Below are 24826 nucleotides of genomic sequence, written 5' to 3'. Positions count from 1 at the left end.
CTTCTCTTCAAGACTGTGGAAAGACAGAAACATTAATGCACTGTTCCTGGAGTTGTAAATTGGTCCAACCATTCTGGAAAGCAGTTTGGAACTATGCTGAGAAAGTCATCATAATGTCTGCATGCTTTGTCTCAGACACGCCACTGATAGACATACCCAAAAAGGTCAAAGATAGAAAGAAAGGACCTCTATCTCTGTCTCTCTATTTGTCTCTCTCTCTACATCTGTCTCTGCTTCTCTCTGTCTCTCTGTCTTTCTCTTTGTCTGTGTCTCTGTCTGTGTCTCTTTCTGTCTCTCTGTCCCTCTCCCTCCCTCTCTTTTTCTCTCTCACCTTCAATCTTCACCTAGTCATCGATTGTTTCCCTGTTGTCTTTGAACATGTACAAGGTCTACCTCCTCAGACTTTAAAAAACAAAAAAAACTCTCACCTGACCCTACCATCCCCTCAAGCTATTTCTCTCCTCCCTTTCACTGCTTCCCTTCCCACACACCTCTCAATCATCTATACTGATTGTCTCACGCTGCCTCACTACCCGCTCCTCAATCTACCTCTCAGTTCTTTTCAATCTGCTTCTAACCCCATAATTCAGTTAAGGCTATTCTCTTTGACGTGACTGGTGATTTATTCGTGGATAACTTCATAATTCCAATTTTCTCAGGCCTCACGCTTCTTAAACTCTTTGCAGTTTCTGATACTATTTACCACAAGCTCCTCCTGGGTACTATCTCCTCCTTTGTCTTCCATGACACTGCTCCTTCCTGGTTCTTCTACCTGGCTAACCACTTCTCAGTCTTTCCTGCTTGGTCAGCAATCTATCCTACTGTCTTTATGTAGGTGTTCCCAGGCTCTATCTTGGACCATCATCTCTGGTCCTCCTGGTTTATATCTTGCCACTGGATCCAGATGGCTCCAGAGGAGAAAGTGAGGCTGGTGGCTTTGCACAGACCTTCCTCACTTAAATCCAATTCTCTTGCAAGTCATGGCATCAGCTAGAACAAAGAACAAACAACCACAACATCAACATCTTGGACCAGGATCCAAGGTCCTTGTCTTTCTCTGTATGTGGTCTCTTGGAGATCTCAGCAACTCCCCTGGGTTCAAGAATCATCTCTACATAGATAACACCTAAATGCATATATCTACCCCAGATCTCTCTCCAGAACTCCAGTCATACACCATCAACTGCCTGCAGGATACTCCTTGGTGTCCAGTAAAAGTCTCAAATTCAAAATGTCCAGATCAGAACTGGTTACTTTCCCCACTAAAATTTCAATTACTCCAAATGTCCTCATTTTCATCACAGGCACCAGGTTTGTCATTTCTCTCCATATCCAATCAGTTGCTGAGTTTTGGCAATTTTATTTCCACATCATCTCTCAAATCTATCCCCTTCTTTTCCTTCACATGCCATCACTTCTGACCTAGATTTGCAAGAGCCTGTACTGTCTCTAGGCTTCCAATGCTTTGCCCTCCCAAATCTATCCTTCATACATTTGAAAAAAAAATTAAATCTTCCTAAAGCACGTGTCTTACCACATCATTCTCCTGATCAAAAAAAAAAAAAGAAAAAAGAAAAAAAAAAGTCAGTGGCTCACCAATGACATGATAAAATGCAAACTCCACATTCTGGCATTAAGGTTTTCCACAATCTGGTTCCCCTCTACCTTTCCAATCCTAGTACAACCTACTCTTCCCTTCCCCAATTCTATATTCCAGTCAGAAATTGATACTCCATCTCCAATGTCTATGAGTTTTAACAAACTACCTCCCCCACCCTCACTTAGTGTCAAGAAAACAGTCCTTCATTTCTGCTTTTCAACATCCTTTTCATTCTTCAAAACTTACCTCAGCATCATCTCTTCTGGGAATCCTTTCTTGATCCCCTGCCTATTAGTTTCTTTTCCTTCCTCAATTTACCTCATTTTATATTTAGTATTGGGCCCTTGTATCCTTAGTGCTTGGCACATAGTAGACATTCAATAAACATCTGTTGAATTCAATTGCTGATGTGTTGAATTGAATCTGCTAGTTCTTGCAGGAAGGAGGACAGAGAAGGGAGCAAGGATGAGCACCAAGATTCTGAGGCTGAGGTTAGACTATGCTCCAGGACCAAAACAAAACAAAACAAAACCTGACAATATTATTTTAGCTGTTTTTGCAACTGAAGTATAATCTATATTTCTTTTCCACACCCACACCCCCACCCCTTAACCCATCTTCCCAGTGTTATGCTGAACTTAATGACCAATGGCGATTGAGTACTAAAAAAAGGGGGGAAAAAAGGGGAAAGATAAGACAGAAGAAAGGAAGGGAATAGGGTCCAGTAAGGAACAAAACAATTGTAGAATCAGAAAATTAAAGCATTCGAAGACACCTTGGAGGCTCCCTGGTCCAACTACTACTGAAATTAAGAATCCCATCTACAGTGTATCCTAGAAGTGATTACCCAGCCACCACTTTAAGAACTCCAGTGATAGGGAATTCTGTACCACCAAAGCAACTCATTCTATGTTAAAGCAAGATGTTTGGGAGATGAGGCCAATTAGCTAAAGAGATGGCAATGGCCAGCTACTTTATGGTGATACCATTGAAATAAAAAATAACATTATACACAGCAGAGTCACTAATCCTCAATTGTCTAAACCGCAGACTTATTGTCTATCATCCATTTCTTATTATGTAATAATAAGATAGCAGAAGATTCCTTTGAGACCCATTTCTACTTTCAGAAAGATCACACCCAACTCAAAAAGGGAAAAGAAATGTGACACGGTCCAACTGTTTCTTTCTCCACAAAATTCTCCCCCAAACAGGAAGAATGCAGAAAATATTCCTCGCTCAGATCTCAACCTGTCATGTGGCTTGGCAGGAGGTAAGTTAGCAAACTGGTGAGTATCATATAACATGGCCTTGGCATCTAGCCCCATGCAGTGCCCTGACAAAGCAAACACCAGAACACCGGGCTCATTCCTTTACCACCAAGACTGCCAACAGGCCATCCCTCACTCAGAATGCTTACAGGGTTGGGGAGATAACAAGGGACTTTTTAAAAACTACCATCCCAAGGAGGCTTAGCCATTATTTATGGTTTAACATTTCATAACTGAGACGCTTTGCCATCCCTGTGGTAAAACTTTGACCCCAGGAAGCATGCAGATTCTGCTATCCACAATTCTGCAGTTTGCAGATGACAAAACCAGGGCACAGAAAGGTTAAGTCTCTAACCAAAAGTCACTCAATAAGCCAATAACCAAAGAAAAAAAGGCCAAGATCCTCCACTACATCCAGGGCCATTGCCCGTCGTCCTGACATATGCCTTGGGACTGGACTCTGAATGACTCTGGAGGAGAGAGTTGGGTCTGATGACTTTTCACAGCCTTGCTTCACTTAAATCCAATTCACTTGCAAGTCAAGACATCAGTTTCCTAACGTCATTGGTCCTCTTCCAGAACGAAGGACAAACAACAATCTGTGAATAGTAGGAGCTGCCCCACTGGAAGCAATAAATAGTTCCTGGATTTTACTGAGTAGGGGAGTGATATGGTCAGACTTGCACTTTAGGAAAATCAATTTGGCAACAGAACGGCAGATGGAACAGGGTGGGGAGACTTCTAAGGCTCAGGCACTCATAAGATTTAAGGCAGGAAGAGACCTGAAGAATCGTCTTATTCAGTCTCCTCATTGGAGAAAAGAAGCTACTCTTTCATTAGATTAATTTGCCTAAGGTCACACAAATTGTAGGAAAACCAGGATTCAAACCCAAGTCTATTGCTCTTTCCACTCTGCCACGCTTAGTGTCCTTCATAAATCTTTGTTGATGTTGTTGTTGTTCAGTCTTCATGAATGAACTTCTTCATGACCCCTTTTAGGGTTGTCTTGACAAAGTGGTTTGCCATTTCCTTCTCCAGCTCATTTTACAGATGAGGAAACTGAGACAAACAGAGTTAAATGACTTACCCAGGGTCACACAGTTAGTTTGTCTGAGGCTATACATCAGATTTCACGATTTCTTCGGGAGGGGAGAAGGGAGGGAGGAGGAGAAGATTTAAAACTCAAAATCTTATGTAAGTGAATGTTGAAAACTAAAAATAAATTAATTAATTTTTTAAAAAAGTGTCTGAGGCTAGATTTGAATTCAGGTTTTCCTGACTCCAGGCCCAGTGCTTTACCCACTGCATCTCCCAGCTGAATAAATCTTTAAACAGAGACTAACCTTTAGAATTAGTGCATCTATGATTCCTCTCCTAAGTAACGGCACCAGGGTAGTCTCTTACTTTCTATGAGACCTGACAGTTGTTTTTAACCTTTCTTTATCTCAGCTAACTCATCTGCAAATGGTAGTGACTGAACTTACTTCCTTCCTAGGGCAAAGCCTCTCTTGTCTCCTGTCTTCTCCTCATCTTTCTTGATTTTGGATGATTCTAATCGTCTTTGATCCTCCTTTGAGAAGAGCATTTTCAGACATTACTGAGCACTGTGGTGGGTTCCAGCAAACAGATCATGCCTTTAAGAGGCATGTTCCAAAGGGAGACAATTCTTCTCGCTGGGTGTAAACCACATGGACGTATGAACACTAGGAACTGCTGCCAGAACATGGGGTTAATGAGATCGATATCAAGGTGAACAGCCCCACTTTCCCTTAATTTCCCACAGAGCAGGATAGCAAAAGACTATCCATACCCCAGTCCCTGTTTGTCCGTTCTCAAAGGGGACCGTGAATCAGGAAGGTGATGCCATGACTTGCAAGTGAATTGGATTTAAGTGAGGGAGGGCTGTGCAAAGTCACCAGCCTCACTTTTTCCTCTGGAGTCATCTGGGTCATGAGGGCATTAGGACTAAATGGCATAATGAACAGAGCTTTGTGTCTGGAGCCAGGAAGAGCAGAGTTCAAATATGACCTCAGATATTTCTTGGCTGTGTGATCCTGGGCAAGTCACTTAACCTCTGTCTGCCTCAATTTCGTCATCTGTAAAATAGAGATAATAATATCACCTATGTCTCAGGGTGGTTGTGAGGATCAAATAATACTTGTAAAGTGATTTGCAAACCTTAAAGCACTATATAAACATTTGCTATTAATATGAAAAGAACAACTGGATAGAGATATATGTGTGTATACAGAAAGAGACAGACAGACAGATACAGAGACAGAGACAGAGACAGAGAGAGAGCCATAGGCCCTCCTAGATCCTATAAAATCACTTCTCTCTGCCATAGTATTTAGACAGCATATTTTTCTACATTGAACTCTGTAGAGGATTTATGGGAAAATATGAAGAATTCAATAGGATAGGGACGCATGGAGGGAGTATCCATACCAAAAGAATCATGGTGCCTTCAGAATGTCAAAGTAAATTATGTTAGTCATTCTTTTTGATTCTCATCAGATAAAGAGAAAGTAAGCTCACATGTATGGAGAGAGGCAACTGGAAAGAACACTGGCCTCAGAGACCTGAGCTCTGGTACTAGTTAAAGAAGAATATTAAAGCCTCAAACTTATAAGCAAAATAGAACTGAAAGACCTTAATGTTCTAGCTGAAATAACTAGACCAGTAACTTAAGCCACTAACTGTAGAGTCAAGATCAATTGTTTACATGCCAATTGAGTAATCCTAATAGTACTACAAATATGAAAGCCTCCAGTTCTAATAATTTGGATCTCTGTGATTTGCCACATTTTTATCCTGGAGTCCTCACAACTACACCTTACTGATTTGTTGAAAATTAATATCATCAATATATCTTTGATTTAATTTCCCTTATTCTATTCTTGAGTAGCAACTATAGTGCAGGATGTGTAGTTATAGATAAAGATAACTGCTTAGAATTCTGCCTAAGCTTCTTGGAAAAGTACATAAATTCTCCGGCTTGGGATTCTTGGCTCGAAAAGGAGAATCCATGACAGTCAACAATTGTCCTGGCAATTATTGATAAATTACGATGGCTAAATTATATTTGAATAAATTAGTATAATTAATATATCTAAAACACCTTTCATCTAGTCACATACAATACCCCCATAAAGCAAATGCTAAATGAAAAGGTTTATTTTTTGCCAGGATTACCACTAGCAGACCATACCTCATAGATTTTATCCATTAAAATACAATGAAGAGTGGCTCCTTTTATTTGTTTTCAACACAACTCAATCATATATTAGCTGCATGACCTTAGATAAATCCCTTAACCTTCTATTTCTTCATGTGTAAAAAAAGGAAAAATAATATTCATATACCCTAACTCACAGGACAGGCCTCCCTGGACCAGGCTGGCCTATGGCCAAGGCAATGATGTCAGTGAATCCTGTGGCCAGATTCTTGCCTTATCCAGGCAAGGGCAAGTGTGGGTTCTCCAAAATCTTCAGCCTCCCCCAAAGGGCTGTATAGAAAAATATGGGAGTTGGTATAGCTGGTTTAGAGATCTTCCAATGCAGTGGTTACACATAGGTGTAGACATCAGCATTTACTTAGGCATCCCAGACTCTGGGGGACCATTGAGGAATGGGGCCTATCACTCCAATGATACAACATTTTGAGAGCACCAGGTCTTCTAACACCCACATGGCACTATTATAACGGGAGTTGGTGGGCGTCCTGAAGTTCCTGGTAAGCCAGAATATAGATGAGTCATACGCGCTCTATGGTTTCCCTAGGGACAAACTGACTAAGCTCCCTGGGAAAATGTTCTTGAAAGAGTGTTCCTAGTGTAGGATGCAATATGTTCATGCTATGGTGGTGGACAGAAAAGCCCTCAAAGCAACTATAGCAAAAGCCCAAGGTTTCTGGGCCTGTAGGAGGCAGCTGATAGCCCCCATCCCGAACTGGGAAGATGCTCTGCCTAAACAGGACCTCAACCTTGCAGATGATGTCAATGGGAATACGGACCTGTCCATCACTTTAAGCACATCATTGGGCTACCTGCTTCTATTCACCAAACATGACCTCCAGTCTGGCCTTCAAATCCATGGCTATGTCAATGATATTATAGCTGAGCTCATGGAACATCTATGCTTGGAGATCCATGAGTGGCAGGAACCCCTTGTGATGGAACATGCCCCACCCTTGGAACCCCTCCCCATGTAGGTAAAGACTGATTCCTTGACCCTTCTACTCCTTCTTGCAGGAACCAAGGCAGAACCCGCAGCCTAGAACAACAGCCCATGGCCTGAAAATGGCAAAGGGGACCAGCCACCAGCACAAAGATTGCCTAAGAGAGTAAAGAAGTTTCTCAGCTGAATGGTCTCATGTTGCTGTGTGAACTCAGGCTAGTGTTTTCCCTCTCGAAGCCTTGGTTTCCCTCCCTGCACAAGCAGGGGAAGAGGGTGTGTACTCAGCAACATCTCTGGGCCCTTCCAGCTCTAAATCTTGGTGACAGCATGATACAGTATGTAGAATACTGGACTTAGAGTCAGAGGGCTTGGACTGGAATCCCAGCCCTGCCACTCATTACCTATGTGACTGTGGAAAAGTATCCTCATGTATAAAATGAAGTTGGCCTAGCCCATCCAGCCCTCATAATGTGTGATCTTGGGATGGGAGTGGGAAAGTCTGGATGTCTTGTTTTGTTTTTTTAATATTAAAATAGATTAGGTTTCCTTTTTTAAGGGCTATTTAGAGGGAAAAAATAAATTTATTATTTCCGTTATTGTTATTAAGCATTCTACAATTTATAAAGTAATTTCTGCGTACAACCAGAGGCATCCATAGAGAGTAGACTGGATCTGGCAGCACTCTTTAGTATACCCAGGCACACTAGCTCCATGCTGCATGCACACCTATGTATATAACGGGCTGAGATAATTCGGGCATATCTTGAGTCATCTTACTGATTGCAATGATAATACAAGATGTATAATTAGAGTCCAGAAGAGCCACATTTTCCCTTGTGATGTATAAAGAAGAGCTGATTTGTCAGCTTAGACCTTTTATTTTTTAGTACTTTCTTCTCAGATTTCCAGAATAAAGTGCCACTAGGGGATTAGGTGGAGAGGAAGTATCGCTCTCCCCTGCTACTACTCTCGCCCCCAGTTCTCACCCCCAGCAGCAAAAAATGTCAAATTGTGGGGAAAGCACGTGGCCACAGGTCTGCCTGTGCTTACCTACATAAGACATAAGGATATTCACAACAGCCTCATTGGGTAATAACACCACCTACGTCTCAAGGTTGTTTTGAGGCTCAAACATGATAATATTTGTAAAGTGCTTCGCCAACTTTTAAGCGTTGTACAATTGTTCGCCATTATTATTATAATACAGAGGTCCTCCTTGTTCCTATAAAACCACTTCTCCCCTGCTATGATATGAGGACAGCACATTTTTACACATTAAACTATATGGAGGATTTATAGGAAAATATGAAGAATTCAGTAGGATGGGGATGTATGGAGGGAGTACCCACATGAAGGGAAGTATGGCACCTTCAGAATGTCAAAGTGGAGAGATAAATAGATAGTTGTAGGTATAGGTATATGTGTATATATATGTGTATATATATGGGTGTATGTATATATATATAGTATAGGCATATGTGTATATATTATTAAATATGTATATATTGTAATCATAGTGTATAATATATAGTATATACATGTATTGCACATATATACATATAGCATATACATATAGTACATATAATAGTATCTATAGTATACTACATACTATGTCATATGTATACCATATATGATGTGTATATATCATATTACATCATACTATACTATGTTATATGTGATATGATATTATGTTGTTGTGTTATGTTATACATTATGTTATATGATATTATATAATATATGGTATGATGTGATATTGTGTTGTGTTATGTTATTATATTACATTACATTATTATATTGTATTATGTTATGTTATTATATCATATCATGTCATGTCATGTCATGTTATGTTATGTTATGTTATATTATGTGTGATCCCTGTCCCAAAACCCTGGAGAGTCCCAAAGAGGACTGGCAAAGGCTAGAGCTCTCTTACCTTTCACCAGTTCCACCCTACCCCTCACCCAGAGCAAAGGCTTCATCTCCACCAATAAAGAGAGGTATCTATATCAGTGGGCTTTGGGACAGGGGCTACATTCAATAATATATTACTAAATTATGGATATATATATTTATATATGTATGCATATATAAATGCAGACATTTATATATGCATATGGAAAGACATATGGAAAGGTGACTCAGAAAGGTTAAATAACTTGCCTAAAGCCAATAAATGACCTTAGAACCAAGACCTGAGCCCAGGTCTCCTGATATTAAGGCAAGTGCTCTTTCTAAGATACAGGGAGTGACATTTCCTTGTTGGCAAAAAAAATCTCGACATATTCACTTCAGTGAATAATCATAATAACATTTATATAGCATCTTAAGATTTGTAGGGTAGTTTACATACTCATCTCATTTAATCCTTGCAACAGCCCCATGAGGTAAGGACTACAGATATTTTGTCCATTTTATAGATATTGAAAATGAAGGTGGAGAGAATTTACCCACGGTCAAAGGCAGGATTCAAACCCAGAACTTCTCTGACTCCCAGTCTCTTTTTTTCCCACTATGTCAAACTATGTCTCTTTTTAGTGGATGAGAAGGTATACTTTCATAGGGAAAACAGAGAAAGAAGAAACAATAATTTGTTACCTTTTATAACTGCACTGGTTAAAGATTTCCCACATGCATACCCCCATACCCCTACTTTTTACATCACTCTGCCAAACAGAAAAAGTCCCCTTAACATCCCACATCAACTACAAATGACAAAGGTGAGGAATGTGTTCCAGGAGAAGTCTGGTTTGGCTCAGAGTTGTTGCAATAAGGTCACAACAAGCAGGGACGAAGGCAGGTGAAGAGAGAGACAGAGACAGAGACAGAGACAGAGAGAGACAGAGACAGCAAGACAGAGACAGAAAGACAGAGAAGAAGAAGAAGAACAAGAAGAACAAGAAGAAGAAGAAGAACAAGAACAAGAACAAGAAGGAGGAGGAGGAGGAGGAGGTTAAGGAGAAAAGGAAGGAGGGAAGGAAAAAAGGAAAGGAGGGAGAGAGAAAGGAATGGAAGGAGGGAGGAAAGAAGGAAGGGAGGGAGGGAGGGAGGGAGGAAGCAGAAAATAAACCATAGAGGAACATTTGCATGGAGATCATAGTCAGATTAAGCAAATCAATCAAGCTCCCCAAGCCTTTGTCTCCACCTCTCTTTGTATGGAAAACAATTACGTTTGTCACCTGCCTTACATGGTGAACAAGGATGAAGCAACAGAATAGCCAGCATAACAAGCCCCAGCACACATACCCAGAGCTTGGCAGAAACCACAGAGAAGGCCTAGAGAGGCCTAGCAATCCTCTGCTTCTCTTTTCCATACTCTTAGTTTGGTTTTCACAGGATGTGTTTTCCAGGAAGACTGAGTATGCTTACTGCCAAAACTCCTAACTGTTGGCCATGGGGAAGAGAAGAAAGTGGATGGGGGAGTGAGATAAGTAAATGCAGATGGGGCCAAAGTGTGGGCTTATTGCTTTTGGAAATTTTACTTTATAGGCTGAATTGAGATAATAGAATATCAGCATGGCAAAGGACCCTAGAAATCAGGTAGTCCATTGCTCTGATCTTATAGGCAAGAAAACTAAGGCCCATATGACGGTGGTGACTTGCCCAAGGTGGCAGAGCTAGAACCTAGACTCAGGTATCCTGACTTGTAACCCAAGAGAGTCATAACTAGGAATTCTTTTTTGCCTGGGGCAAAAACTGTAGAGTGGAGAAAAGTTGAACAAGATTGGTCTTCCTGAATTCAAATCTGGCCTCAGATATTTGCTGGCTGTGTGACTGGGCAAGTCGCTTAACCCTGTCTACCTCAGTTTCCTCATCTGTCAAATGAGCTGGAGAAGGAAATGGCAAACCACTCCAGTATCTCTGCCAAGAAAACCCAAAATGGGGTGACAAAGAGTCAAACCATGGCCGAAAAATGACTCAACAAGCTATGGCTCTACAGTCTAGTATTCTTTCCAGTAAGACACACTCTGAAAGTCAATGTAATTAACTAGAAATCTATAAATGGAGAGTTTGGGTCATACCTATGGATACAATAAATCCTTTGGATTCATCTCAACTCTTTTTCTAAATAGAGACCCAAAGACTTTAATAATCAGTGAAGCTACTTAACATCAAGTTAGACCCATTCACTGCCATATCCGATCTTGGATCTAATGATTACTGAACCTGATATGGGACCTTGTGAGTAGAAAGTAGAAAATGGGCCACTGGAGATGGTGGCCCAGAAAAGGTACAAAAATGCTTTATCCTAGAGGATTGGTCAGACCTTTGTGTGCCCTCTGTCCACATGAAGACCCTTCACCATGCCTTTCCATTTCCTGATACTAAAACCTTTGTGGGTCTTGGTGAGTAGCAGAAATTGCTCCCACTCCAACAGTGGAGTCTGGCCTTCCAGCCAACGCTTATTAGATTCATTATTTAACAGTATACCAAACAAAGCATCAGGGAAATGAGAGATGATGCAGGGTGCTGCACTAAGAGGGGGCACCATCTGAATCTCTGGGGCTCTCCTGTGTGGTGTTTCGCTTTCTTTAGGGCCTTGGAGAAAACAAAGTTCATAGAAATGAAGTCATACTAAGGGTGGCAGAAATAAAGGACTTAGAGAAAAGAGATTTGATTCTGTTACCTCTTTCTATGGAATGAGGGATTCCCTTTAGAGCTTCTTCTTGGTTTCTGCTTATTTTACTGGCTGCTCTGCTTCATCTTCACCATGTGAAGAACGTCATGAAGACAGTTACTTCCCATACATAAAGAGGTGGATTGACTTGCTTAATTGTACTACAATCTCCATGCACATATTCTTCCCTGGCTTATTCTTTCCTTCCTTCCCTCCTTCCTTCCTTCCTGCCTCTTCCTCCCTCCCTTCCATCCTTCAATCCCTTCTTCCTCCTCCTCTTCCTTCCTTCCTCTTCCTCCCTTCCATTCTTCAACCCTTCCTTTCTTCCTCCTCTTCTTTCTTCCTTATTTCCTTCCTTTTTTCCTTCCTTTCCCCTCTCCATCCCTCACTTGGACGGTATAGACTCAAGGATGGGGAACCTGCAGCCCTGAGTCCACATGTAGTCTCTAGGCCCTCTAGGTCCTCAAGTGCAGCCCTTTGACTGTACCCAAACTTCGCAGAACAAATATTTGTGAATCCAAATTGGATTCAGTCAAAGGACCACACTTGAGGACCTAGAATGCCACTTGTGACCTCGAAGCCACAGGTTCCCCACCCCTGGGAGTATGGGCGGGGGGGGGGGGGGGAAGTCATATAAGGTAAGAAAAGAGTTGAAAGATAAGATGGTGACAGATTGTAAAGGACCCTGAATGCCAGGCAGAGGAGTCTGAATTTTACCTCTGTAGATAAGAGGTAATCATAGAAGGGCTCTGAGTAGATAAGTGATGTGCATAAAGATGATCATTAGTCCAGTAGCAGTGTGAAGTATGTATTAAAGTGGAGAAAGAGTGGATTGGTTGAATGGTTCTGCCAAGGTGTCATCTCCACTTCAAGGGGCACTAATGTCCTGTGATTACAGGGGAGGGATCTATTGCCCTTCTGGAGATTTTCAAATTTCAAAAGAACTAGCTGAAGACTAATTTTCAATGCAATTCTCTAAACTCCATGGTAAATGCTGATTAAGCTATGCTAATAAGCACAGGTCCACTGGCCCAATACCTGAAAGATACTGGGCTCAAGAGAAATCAGGCTATCATTTTAAAGGGAAAGTTATCATTGTTACCATCACACAAAGTAGAGAGAAAGACCCTCTTTCTAGAACTGAGAATTTTTGGGGACTAATAATCCACAATTTGGATCCACAAATGGAGTAGTATTATTAATACTACTTTGCCTTTAGGGACAAAAGATCCTCCCTACAAATACTTCCTGGTTGTTGAGAAACTGACCCCAGGTGCCCGTGGCAAGAATTCCTGCATATGTTGGTAACTTTACCATCTCTTTCCAACAGTCAATATCACAATCCACATGAAAGGTGTCCTTTAACATGATTGTCCAAGAACTCCACTTAGCCCATGGGGGAGTATTTACATTCCATTAACCTCAATTTCAGTACCCTTCAGTACCACTATAAATACTAGGCTAATGCCCTGGCAAGAGAAAAGATTCCCCACCTACCCAGAGTTCCCGAGGGCATTATCTCATCTTCGATGTCTCAAGGTGAACTTGGATTTAATGAGGTAAGGGGGAGGAGTGACTGACTGAATCAGAAGTTTGGCAGGCCCTTTCCCCACCACCTTGAGCAGATCTTTTTTGCTGATTAGATGGAAAATCTTTGGAAAAATAACCTCAACTGATTTAGTTATTGTTTCCATCTGCAGTTGCTATCTGTTCTTCCTGTTTGCTTCCCCCTTCCCCCAACACACACACACACACATACACACACACACACACACACACCACACACACACACACACACACCACACACACACTGCTCTACACTACATGGTGGTAGGCAGATAAACAAAGGGTTAAATTTTTCTAGAAGTAAGGGAGAGAATTCTAGATGGCTACAGGTACCAGCCCAGAAATATGGGTTGGGACCTCCAGCTATTTGTGAAGCTTCCAAAGACTCTTTTTTAAGGGAAACGTTGCAGCCTTTTCCAAAACTCTTCAGTAAGGGAAAAACTATAATTTACCTAGAAACTGTGAATGTTGATCGAAATCCCACATTTCTAAGAAAAAGAAATGACCACCAAGAAAAAAAAAAAAAAGAATGCATATTTCAAAACCTGACTGCCTCTAACTGTCATTCCAGAGCAGAATCTCTGGAAATTATAATTTGACTTCATGTCTTTATCTCTCGGTTTGTTTCTCTGTTTCCCTCTCTCCTCATCTTACCTTCTCTCTCCCTTCTCTCTCCCCCTTACTCTCTCCCCTTCTACTTTCTTCCCTTTTGCTCCTCCAATCCTCTCCAATTCTTGTCCCTCTTCTTTTTTCTCCTCTCTCTGCCTCATTCTCTTCTGTTTTAACCTTCTTATTCACTCCTACCATTTCCTCTCTCTCTTCAAGACTGTGGGTTTGTCTCTTTCTCTCTTTCTCTCTCTCTCTGTCTCTGTCTATCTCACTCTCTCCCTCCCTACCTCCCTCTCCCTTTCTTCTCCCCCTCTCTCCTCCACCTTTTTCTTTCTCCTTCCCCCCTCTCTTTTCCTCTCCTTTTTCTCTCCCCACTTCTCCCCCTCCCTCTCTTTTTGCTTTCCCCTTCTCTTTTCTCCCCTTTTTTCTTTCTCCCTCTTCTCTTTTCTCTTACCTCCTCTGTTCCCCCCCTCAAAGCATGCAGATTTATCAGTGAATATCTCACAACTTCTCTCTCTTCTCCCCTCTTTTCTCTCCCTGTGTCTCTTCCTTCTTTCCCTATTCCCTCTTCTCTCTCTCTCTTTTCCCACCCACACTTCTCCCCCTCCTTTCCCTGAGAATCTGTGAGTTCTACTATAGATACCTCTAAAGTTCCCTTTCTCCCTACATATCTACTATGCCTCTCCTCAAATCCAATAAAAAACACTTTGTTTTCTAAAACTTAGGTTGTTGTGGGTTATGTGGTGCTTTCCTTATCTCCTTGGCAATGACTGCCTTGCCAAAATAACAACTGTTAAGCTCCTTAGAGCCAAAGTATAATTATAGGGATGAACTGAAAAAGCAGGGCAGGGGCTAGCATTCCTCCCAAAATTCAGTGACAAGATCTTTAGTTGAATAAGCAGTCCAGGGGCCTGCTTATTCTAGGGACAAGAAAAGTCTCAGGGGAAAAAAAATGGCCTCAATGACCTTAACTCAAGTACCTACTCTTATCATCCTCTTTACTGCTTTGTGCCCACAGGGAGAAACATGAAATTCTTCATTCCTGGAAAACCAAATTATCTCAAGCTTCCCTCAGAATCCCAAATGAAAGCATATAAAGGGGAAGGGGGAAGGGGGAAGAAACAAGAATACCATTGAAAAAAAAGAGAAGGTGACAAAGCAGGGGTTGGAAGGACTGTGATGGAGAGGAGACATGTGCATTCATTCAAGGTTCTGGGATACACAAGCATTGACTGCTTTTCAACACTAACAAGGCCCCTAGCCTAGTTCACCTCTTAACAGTCTTCCAGTCAGTTGATCTTCCTCTAGTCTTTCTCTACTCCGAACCATCCTCCACAGAGCTGCTAAAATGACTTTCCTAAGGTGAAGGTCTGACCATGTCACACCCCTCCTCAGTAAATTCCAATGGTTCTCTATTATCTGGAGGATCCAATTAGAAAAAAAAATTCCTCTTTTTGGCTTTTAAAACCCTTTACAACCTGACTTCAGCGTCCCTTTCCAACCTTGTTAAACACTGCTAGGTGGGGTAGTGTATAGAGCAGAGGGCCTAGAGTCAGGAATTCAAATCTAGCCTCAAGATACAATCTAGCTCTGTGACCCTGAGCAAATCATATACCCTCTTCCTGCCTCAGTTCCCTCAACTATAGAATAGGGATAAAAGCATCTACTTCACAGGGTTTTTTTTTTTCCAAAATGAATTTATAAAGTACTTAACCCAGTGCCTAGAACATAGTAGCTTAATAAATGCTTATTCCCTCACCCCTCTCCCCCCACCTCACCAATCTATGTTCCAGCCAGATTTGACTTCTGTTCTTCACACACACACAAACACACACATACACACACACACACACACACACACACACACACACACACACACATACTGCTTATCTCCCACCTCTATGCCTTTGAACTGGCTGATCCTCATGCCTAAAATACACTCTCTCCTCACCTCTACTTCTTAGAATCCCTTGTTTCCTTCAAATCTTAGCTTGAGCAAGACTTTCTACATGAAAATAGAGCTGGGTCTAGAAAGGATCTTGTTTCCAGCTGTTAGTGCCCCCCACCCAGTGACCTTCCATGTATTTTGCTTACATTTTTATATACTTATATTTGTTCATGTTGCATGTGCATGTTATCTCATCTAAGAGAATGCAAATTCTTTGGAGGCCAGGACTATTTCTTTCTTGTCTTCTTATCCTCAGAACCTAGCATAATGCCTGACACATTGTTGTTCAGTCATTTCAGTCACGTCTGCCTCTTCATGACCCCATTTGGGGGTTTTCTTGGCGAAGATACTGGAGTGGTTTGCCATTTCCTTCTCCAACTCATTTTATAGATGAGGAAATTGAGGCAAACAGGATTAAGTGACTTACCCAGGGTCACACAACTACTAAGTCTCTGAGGTCAGATTTGAACTCATGAAAAGGAATCTTTCCGACTCCCGGCAGAGCACTCTATCTATTGTGCCACCTAATTACTTACTTAGTAGGCACTTAGTAAGTCCTTGTTGATTAATGGATTGAAGGAGACAGAGGAGGGAGCTCCTGAGATTGCTCAAAGATTGTGTCCAAGTCAACATCAAGTTGCTGCTAGAGCCTGTGAGTATAGTACTCTTGACCTGTCTATAATTCTCCTATTCATATGGGAAAAAAAAAAAAAAGATGAGAGCAGGGGTATATCGGTAAATGTTTAACAACCAGGATCTGGGGTGGAGGGGGTGATGTTTGCACATGGTTTTTAAATTTAATCTGCATTATTACCATGTTCTTAAGTCTTAGATAATCAACAAAGCAATAAATCAAGTCCTGATTTGCACTGATTACTGATTTCTGAAGTGTAAATGCTCACACTGAAAAATTTAATAATCAGCTCTAACTCCAGCACACCCCTGGGTGGCAAGCACTTTCCTGAGGTGTGATGAAAGGTCTGAGTCAGAAGTAGGAGGGAAGGAAAATAAGTCCTAGGTTAAGAAAATCAGTGACCCAAAGACTGGGTTATTCTTAAGGGGAGGAAATCACAGCATATCACTATTCTCCCTTTACTCCTCCTGACTCCTACTCAGAGGTCAGAACACCTGGAGGACAACTACTCCAGGTTCAAGGAATTTTGTGAATCCACCTCCTAAAACCATAGCTCACAAGTTCCCACCAATGTGTTTACCTTTCAGTAACTGGCTAGAGGACACAATTAGCTCAAAGCAAAGGCATTTATAGGATAGTATGGTAAAGTGGTTTACAATAGAACATGCCCTGCCATAAACCTAGGTTGTATTCTCCCACAAATATACACACCATCAATGGAAAGGGAGAGAAAGTATAGAGGTTACAAATGAGGGGCCCACACATGCCCCCCCAAACATAGATGCAAAATTCGCATAGCCAACACCCCAGGGATCCCGATGTCCTCTTGTAACATACTCTTGGCTACTCTTCCCTGGGCTAGATTTCTTGGCTAGATGTATTGCTCCACTGAGTTCGTTGTGCCTGTTCTCTGCTGGTCCCATTGCTACATCAATAGACTAAAGTATTAGCAGTCTCCAGCTTTTGACTAAACTGAAATCCTTGGATAGAGCACTTGTGACCAAGTTCAGGGAAACAAAAACCAAAATCCTCATTCGATGACCAGCAGGAACTTATCCTAATAAACTCCCTACCACCACCACATACACATGCAAATATATATCTATATAGATATATATATAGATATATATACACACACACACATACACACTACACATACACACATACACAAAACAATTATTTGATGTCAGCTCAGGAAAATTGGCTTATCAGCAAATCCTAACATCAAATTCCTACCATTAATACTTTGTTGTATCTGGGTTGCTTTGTGAATGATCAGAGCAAAGCTGACCATATGGAGAATCTATCAATCTCATCTGTACAGTCATGATTTCAGAATCACCATCTAATGACTGTATGGTTCAAGAATAGTGTCTAAACTCCTAAAACACCCTTTTTTCATCTAATATAATAGAATCAAAGAACATTATACCTAAAGACAAGGTCAAACCCAATTTTAATGAGCATGCCAAGTGTTAGTCCAATTTATAATGGTTATAATGTATTTTGTTGCACGGAAATTTAAGCTTAATTCAATTCAATAAACATTTATTAAGTACCCACTATGTACAAGATGCTGGTGCTAGGCACTGGAGATATAATGACAAAAATAAAAGATATAGTTCTTGCCTTAAAAGAAATAAAATTCTGCTAAAAGGTTATTGTTATAATGTGACTTGACCTACTGGGTACTCTCCTGTGTGCTATGTAAAGAAAAATGGCACCAGAAAGAAACCTGCCCTTTCAAACTATATAATCTAAGACAGAAACATGGCATATCAGTCAAAGACTAATAATGGCAAACATATATGGGACAAACAGACAAGCCATCGAATAATAACAGTTAAGCAATACAAGAGTACATCATAAAATATTGACGTAAGATACAAACCAAAATCAGGACACTAGTCAGGCCACTGAATTTGCAAGTTAATAGGATCTCCTAAACTTTCCAAATCAGGGATCTATTTAGAAGCTAAATGCAAACACACAGAAAAAGCGACCGAAATCTAGTTTGTTTTGAACAGTCCTGTCCTTCCAGGGGTTACTCAAGGAAAGGACCCAGGCCAACAAAACCTATATCTCTCAACTTAAGAAGACTGAAGCAGTCTTGCAATCCAGCCTCTCCTTTACTGGTATCCAGCTCACCAGTAAAGGAGAAGAGGTCATAAAGTAAATAACAGGAAGGATTTTTACATTAAAATAAAAAAAGATATCAAGAGAACAAAACTTTAATAAAATCCCAGTACATGAGCAAGTAAATGAACAGAAAGAATACTAAAAACATAAGTAAGAATGAGTAAAACATCAAAGAGAATACAAAGCTCCCTAAGTAGATATTATGCTGTGAAGGAAAGTAAACTAATAGTGCCTAATGAAAGACACAATCCTATGCTACAAAGAGCATGAAATGGCAAAAAGTCCAAAATCATTTTTGATTTGTTTTGTTGTTGTTGTTGTTGGGCAATGAGGTTAAGTGACTTGCCCAGGATCACACAGCTAGTAAGTGTTATGTGTCTGAGGCCAGATTTGAACTCTTGTCCTCCTGAATCCAGGGCCAGTGCTCTATCCACTGTACCATCTAGCTCCCCTAAAATCAATTTTAAAAAAATAAAATGCATTAAAGAAGAAATTAGGTAAAGCTACAGTCATATGAAAAAATGCTCTAAATCACTATTGATTAGAGAAATGCAAATTAAAACAACTCTGAGGTACCACCTTACATCTATCAGATTGGCTAATATGAGCAAAAAGGAAAATGATAAATGTTGGAGAAGATATGGAAAAATTGGAACACAAATGCATTGCTGGTGGAGTTGTGGACTGATCCAACCATTCTGGAAAACAATTTAGAACTATGCCCAAAAGGCTATAAAATTGTGCAGCCTTTGATCCAGCAATACCACTGCTAGGTCTGTACAGCAAAAAGATCATAAAAAAGGGGAAAGGACCCACATGTACAAAAATATTTATAGCAGCTCTTTTTGTGGTGACAAAGAATTGGAAATTGAGGGGATGCCCATTAACTGAGGAATGACTGAACAAGTTGTGGTATATGAATATAATAGAATACTACTGTGCTATAAGAAATGATGAGCAGGCAGATTTCAGAAAAACCTGGAAACACTTACATGAACTGATGCTGAGTGAAGTGAGCAGAACCAGGAGATCATTGTACACAGTAACAGCAATGTAGCATGATGATCAACTATGGTAGACTTAGCTCTTCTCAGCAATACAATGATCCAAGACTATTCCAAAAGAATCATGATGGAAAATTATATCCACATCCAGAGAAAGAACTATGGAGTCTGAATGCAGATTGAAGCATCCTATTTTCCCTTTTTTGTTTTTGTATTTCTTGTGGTTTCCCCTTTTGTTCTGATTCTTCTTCCACAACATGACTAATGTGGAAATATGTTTAATATGATTGTATTAGATTGATTGCTGTCTTGGGGGGTAAGGAAGGGAGGGCAGGAGAAAAATTTGGAGCTCAAAATCTTATAAAAAATGAATGTTGCAAACTATCTTTACATGTAATTGGGAAAATATTGTTCAGTAGGGAGAAAAGAAAATTATCTTTAAAAAAGAAGAAGAAATGAGGAATGAATAAAAGTCAAAAATTATAGCTCTCAATGAAGAATTTTAAAATATAATTAACAAAGTAGGAAAAATTAATCTATGATAGAGAATCTCTCTAAAGAAGGAAAAAGAAATATGAAACATAAAAATACTGAAGTGGAGGGGGAAAAAGAGAAATCTGACCTATGGTATCAAAGAAAGAATAAACAGGGACCATCAAGGGATTTAAAAAGTGAAACAAAGGGATAAAAATTTTGGCAGAACTTGAAGAATCAGGAGAAGCATATTTAGAAAAGTTAAATTGAAGTAGCATGAATCCTCTGACTCCCTACAGGTGAATCAATGCATTTTACAGAGTATGAAGTTACACAAGTAGGGAGAGGACAGGGAAAACAGAAAGTAACAAGTGATGGACCCCTTCCAAGTCCATGAATAAGCAGTGAAGAAATCATAATTCCTATACTCTATATGAGAATGTAAAATGCATCAAAGGGATGACACTTAGAATGGAGAACTGGAAAGGAGGTTCATCCCAGCAAGTGAGAGGGGTCCCATGGAAGAGAATTACACTAAAGAGATAGTATGTGCCTTAGGTAGAAAATAGGTACATGGTGGGTTTAATTGGGTGAGTTTGTGCATTGGGAGATCACTTTTTCTAGCAAAGCGCTGTGCCACCAGGAACATCATACCACTCCCCAGAAAAGGTATATAGGAGCTCCTGGGGATCTCTGATACTTATAATGGGGGAAGAGAAACACAGAGCCAGAAATAAGATGTTATGACCTTTGGGAAAGAGATTGATCATGGTGAGTGTAAGGGCTAGGTCTAGGCTGTATGATTTGGGACACAAAGCAATTGATGCCATGTGGTACTATTTCCATCCAACATTGCTTTCTTCCTGATCTAGTATTTCCTTTTTCTTTTTCTTTCTTTTAAGATAAGGTCATCCTACCTCACCAGATTGGAAGTTCAGGAACTACTCAGGGTCCAATCCCACTTTCATTGGCATGGGAGCTTTGACCTACTCCATTTCCAACTCAGGCTGATTTGCCCCTTTTTATGTAATTGGGGGGCCTTCACATCCAGGGACCCCCCATATTAATGATAAGTTCAGTACAGACACCCAATCAGATTAGCCCACTGCAGCTCAGAATTCCCTAGCCAGAGAGATCTGCAAACTTCAACTTCCCCAATAGCAGGGATTACAGATACTATATCCAACCTAAACTGATATATCTAAGAATGACATGCAGAAGAGAGAGAAAGAAAGAAAGAAAGAAAGAGAGAGAGAGAAAGAGAGAAAAAGAGAGAGAGAGAGACTAAGACATGATCAACAAAGGAAATAACCTAGAAATTGAATAGAATAGGGCATTCAAACCTGGTACTTCAAAAACTTTGACTCCATAAGGGAAATAGAAAGAACATAAAATGAACAAATAAAAGTTTAGCTCACATACCAGAAAATAAAATTTAGAATAGACTGCAAGAAAAGAGAAATAATGGAGAAGGAAAAAACTATAGAAAAGAACACAATAAAAAAGTTAATAAAAGTAAGAGGCTAAAGAGGAGGAAAAAACATAAGATCTTAAATTAATCCCAACTGAGTAAGAAAAGAGAAAGAATAAAAGAGAGATATAGATAACTAAATAAATTTTTAAAAGAAAAATAAAGCAGTAATTTAATTAAAATATAAGAATTTGGAAAAGAATAGGTGAATGGGAATAGGTAATGGGGGAGAACCAGTATAAATAGATTAGCATTTAAGTAGAAAAAGCAAAATTAATTGTAGGGACAAAATATTGACTTACAGGGGAAGTGGCATTAAAAAAAAAAAGACTAAAGAAACAAAAGAAGGGAAACAAAAGCCTAATAAATTTAAATGTGAATGGATTAAATAATCCAAAGAAACAAAAGAGAGTAGTAGAATTGATGAGAAAACAAAACCCAATAATCTGTTGTATACAAGGAATACATCTAAAAAAGAGAAGGCACATTCAGAATTAAAATGAGAGACTTGAACAAAATCTTCTATACATTAAGTAAACTCCAAAAATTAGGAGTTTCAATCAGACAAAGCAAAGATAAAAGTTCATAGTATAAATAGAGATAAACAAGGAAACTATATAACACTTAAAGGAACTATAGACAACAAACCAATATCAGTGCTGTTGATAAACAAATTCACCAAAGGGCATAGCATCTAATTTTGCAAAGAAAAAGGTAACTCAATTGCAAATAATATATTTGTGTTACTAAAAATATGTATGTATAACAACATTAAATGTGGTAATACCATATATGCATATATATGTAATACACACATGTATACTGTAACACAATAATAGTAACATACATTTAGCTTGCTACATGAGAACTTGACAGATCTAAAGGGAAAATATAGAACTAAATAAACTGTTGGAAAATTTAGAACTAAATAACTAATATCTTCTCAACAAGAACATTTTTAATATATATGTATAATATATATATATATTTTCCAGCACAATGTGGTACTTTTAAAAATACAAAAAATTGTATTTTCAGAAAAATGATAAATAAATGAAAAAAAATTACTAAACACATCTCCTATAGACCATAACACAATCAAAATAATAATTCAAACAGGTAGCACAGGCAAAAAATATAGACCTAAATGAAGACTTAATAATGCTATCCCTGACAAGCAGGTCAATTCAGAAGCTGAACTAATATAAATTCATTGCTGTAACAAGAAGACCAAAAGAGTTCAAAGAGTGTTTTAATCATCAAACATCTGACTTACTTGCCAAATAGAAAGAGATGACTGCCAAAGACAACCCTGAATGATTTGTAAAATCTTACAAAAGAAGAATGGTGGATGATTCTGGGCAGTATCATCTTATAAAGCAAGAAGAAGAAGTGGAAGGTTAAATCACTGTAATACACCCTCAATATTTCTTCCCCAACTCCCACTAACCCTGGCAGATTGGGTCACCAGAGGGCAGCTTACTACACCTCCCCTCATAGTTTTAGGGGTAACCCTGAGGAATTATAGTGTGGTTTTTTTATGCTATTGTTCATGAACCCCCATCCAGTATGCTCCACATTGATGTTCAACCAGCCACACTTAATTAACTACCTTTTAGAAAAGGTATTTACTAATGTAGTTGTAAAAATAGTATAAAATATTCCCCTGAAGTAGTGTCACACTCTCCCCTTATCCATGCAAGGTTCCTTAGGAGAGTGGGCTCAATCTTGGAAAGACAGATAGCCAAAGGATAAGTTCACAGCTCTTGATTTTCTCCTTTTATGGAGTCATTATGAAGTGTAGCTATAAAAGTGATATAGATAGATAGATAGATAGATAGATAGATAGATAGATAGATAGATAGATAGATACCCTTTTACCCAGAGATCCTATTGCTAAGTATATACCCCAAGGATGTCAATGATATAAAAAAAAGCTCCTTAAATGACAACATATTTTAGGTGATATTTTCTGAAATATCAAAGAATAGGAAATAAGGTACATGACCATCAGTTGGAGAATGGCTTAACAAATTGTAAGACCTAAATGTAATGGAGTATTATTAATCGACTATTACAAGTCATCAAGATGAAAAATGCAAATAAGCTTGGGAAGACTTAGATGAACTGATTGAAAGTGAAGTAAAAGGACCAAGAAAGCAAACTACACAATGACTACACTAACATAAATGGAAATAGCATCAAGAAAACAATAAAAATGGAATTCTGTGAGATTATAATGACCAAGCTTATCCTAAATAAGTATTATGAGAATGCACCTGCCTCTATTCTTTGCAAAGGTAGAGTACTAGAGCACAGTAGTTAATTTTATGAACCTTTCTTTCTCTTTTTTATAAGGAATAGCTTTCTGGAAGGGAGATGATGGAGGAATATATTGAGAAAAAAGGTAACAATAAAAAAGGATATCAACAAAATTCTAGAATAAAATGAAAATACTCCTGAGATGACATAACAATTCAATGAACATTAATGTGTCATTTACTTACTAACTCATCCTTCTTCCTAACAGAAGGGACTGACAGAAAAAACTCACTGAGTGCTCAACAGGGAAGGAAGGAAGTAGAAGAAATGATCTTCCTCCCCGAGTCTGCTTTAGGCTGGTTCTAACATGTTCCATTATTGAATATTTTTCATCATGATAAAAATTTTAGCCTAAAGAGGATCATATTGGAGAGGTGGTGAGGAATGAGAGTAGTCCTCAAATATTTGAAGGGCTTTTATGTGGGAAAAGGATTAGACTTACTCCTCTTGGCCCCACAGGGCAGAACTAAGTGAAGTGGATAGAAATTACAAAGAAACAGATTTTAGCTCAATGTAAGAAAAAACTTCCTCATAATTATAACTGCCCAGAAGTGGAATGGGCTGCCTTGGAAAGGAATGAGTTTCCCTTCACATTCAGAACATTCAGGAGAAGGGAGAACGGCCACTTTTGGTTATGTTGTGAAAGGGGTTCTTGCTCAGATTGGATGTGATAATCTTGAAAGTGCCTTTCAACTCTATGTGATTCTGTGGGATTCTCCATCAGCAATGTAATGTCTTATCTTTCACTTTGCTAGTGAGAGTCTGGTGAGAGAGAAAAGAGAAGAACACAAAGGTTCTCATTAGTCCCATTGACCTCCTGGCTGGTCTCCTTGCCTCTCTTTTTCTCCCTTCCACCCTGCCCCATTCCAATGTTGTTTATATTCTACTACTGGATTAGTCTTCCCAGATCATTAAACCCATTGGCACCAACAGACACAGCCATAGCCACAGCCACACACACACACACACACACACACACACACACACACACACAC

The sequence above is a fragment of the Vombatus ursinus genome, unplaced genomic scaffold (genome assembly GCF_900497805.2).
Source record: "Vombatus ursinus unplaced genomic scaffold, bare-nosed wombat genome assembly UNPS02014801.1, whole genome shotgun sequence".
Classification (NCBI taxonomy): Eukaryota; Metazoa; Chordata; class Mammalia; order Diprotodontia; family Vombatidae; genus Vombatus; species Vombatus ursinus.
The sequence above is the reverse complement of the archived record's forward strand: the minus strand, read 5'-3'. Positions refer to the sequence as shown.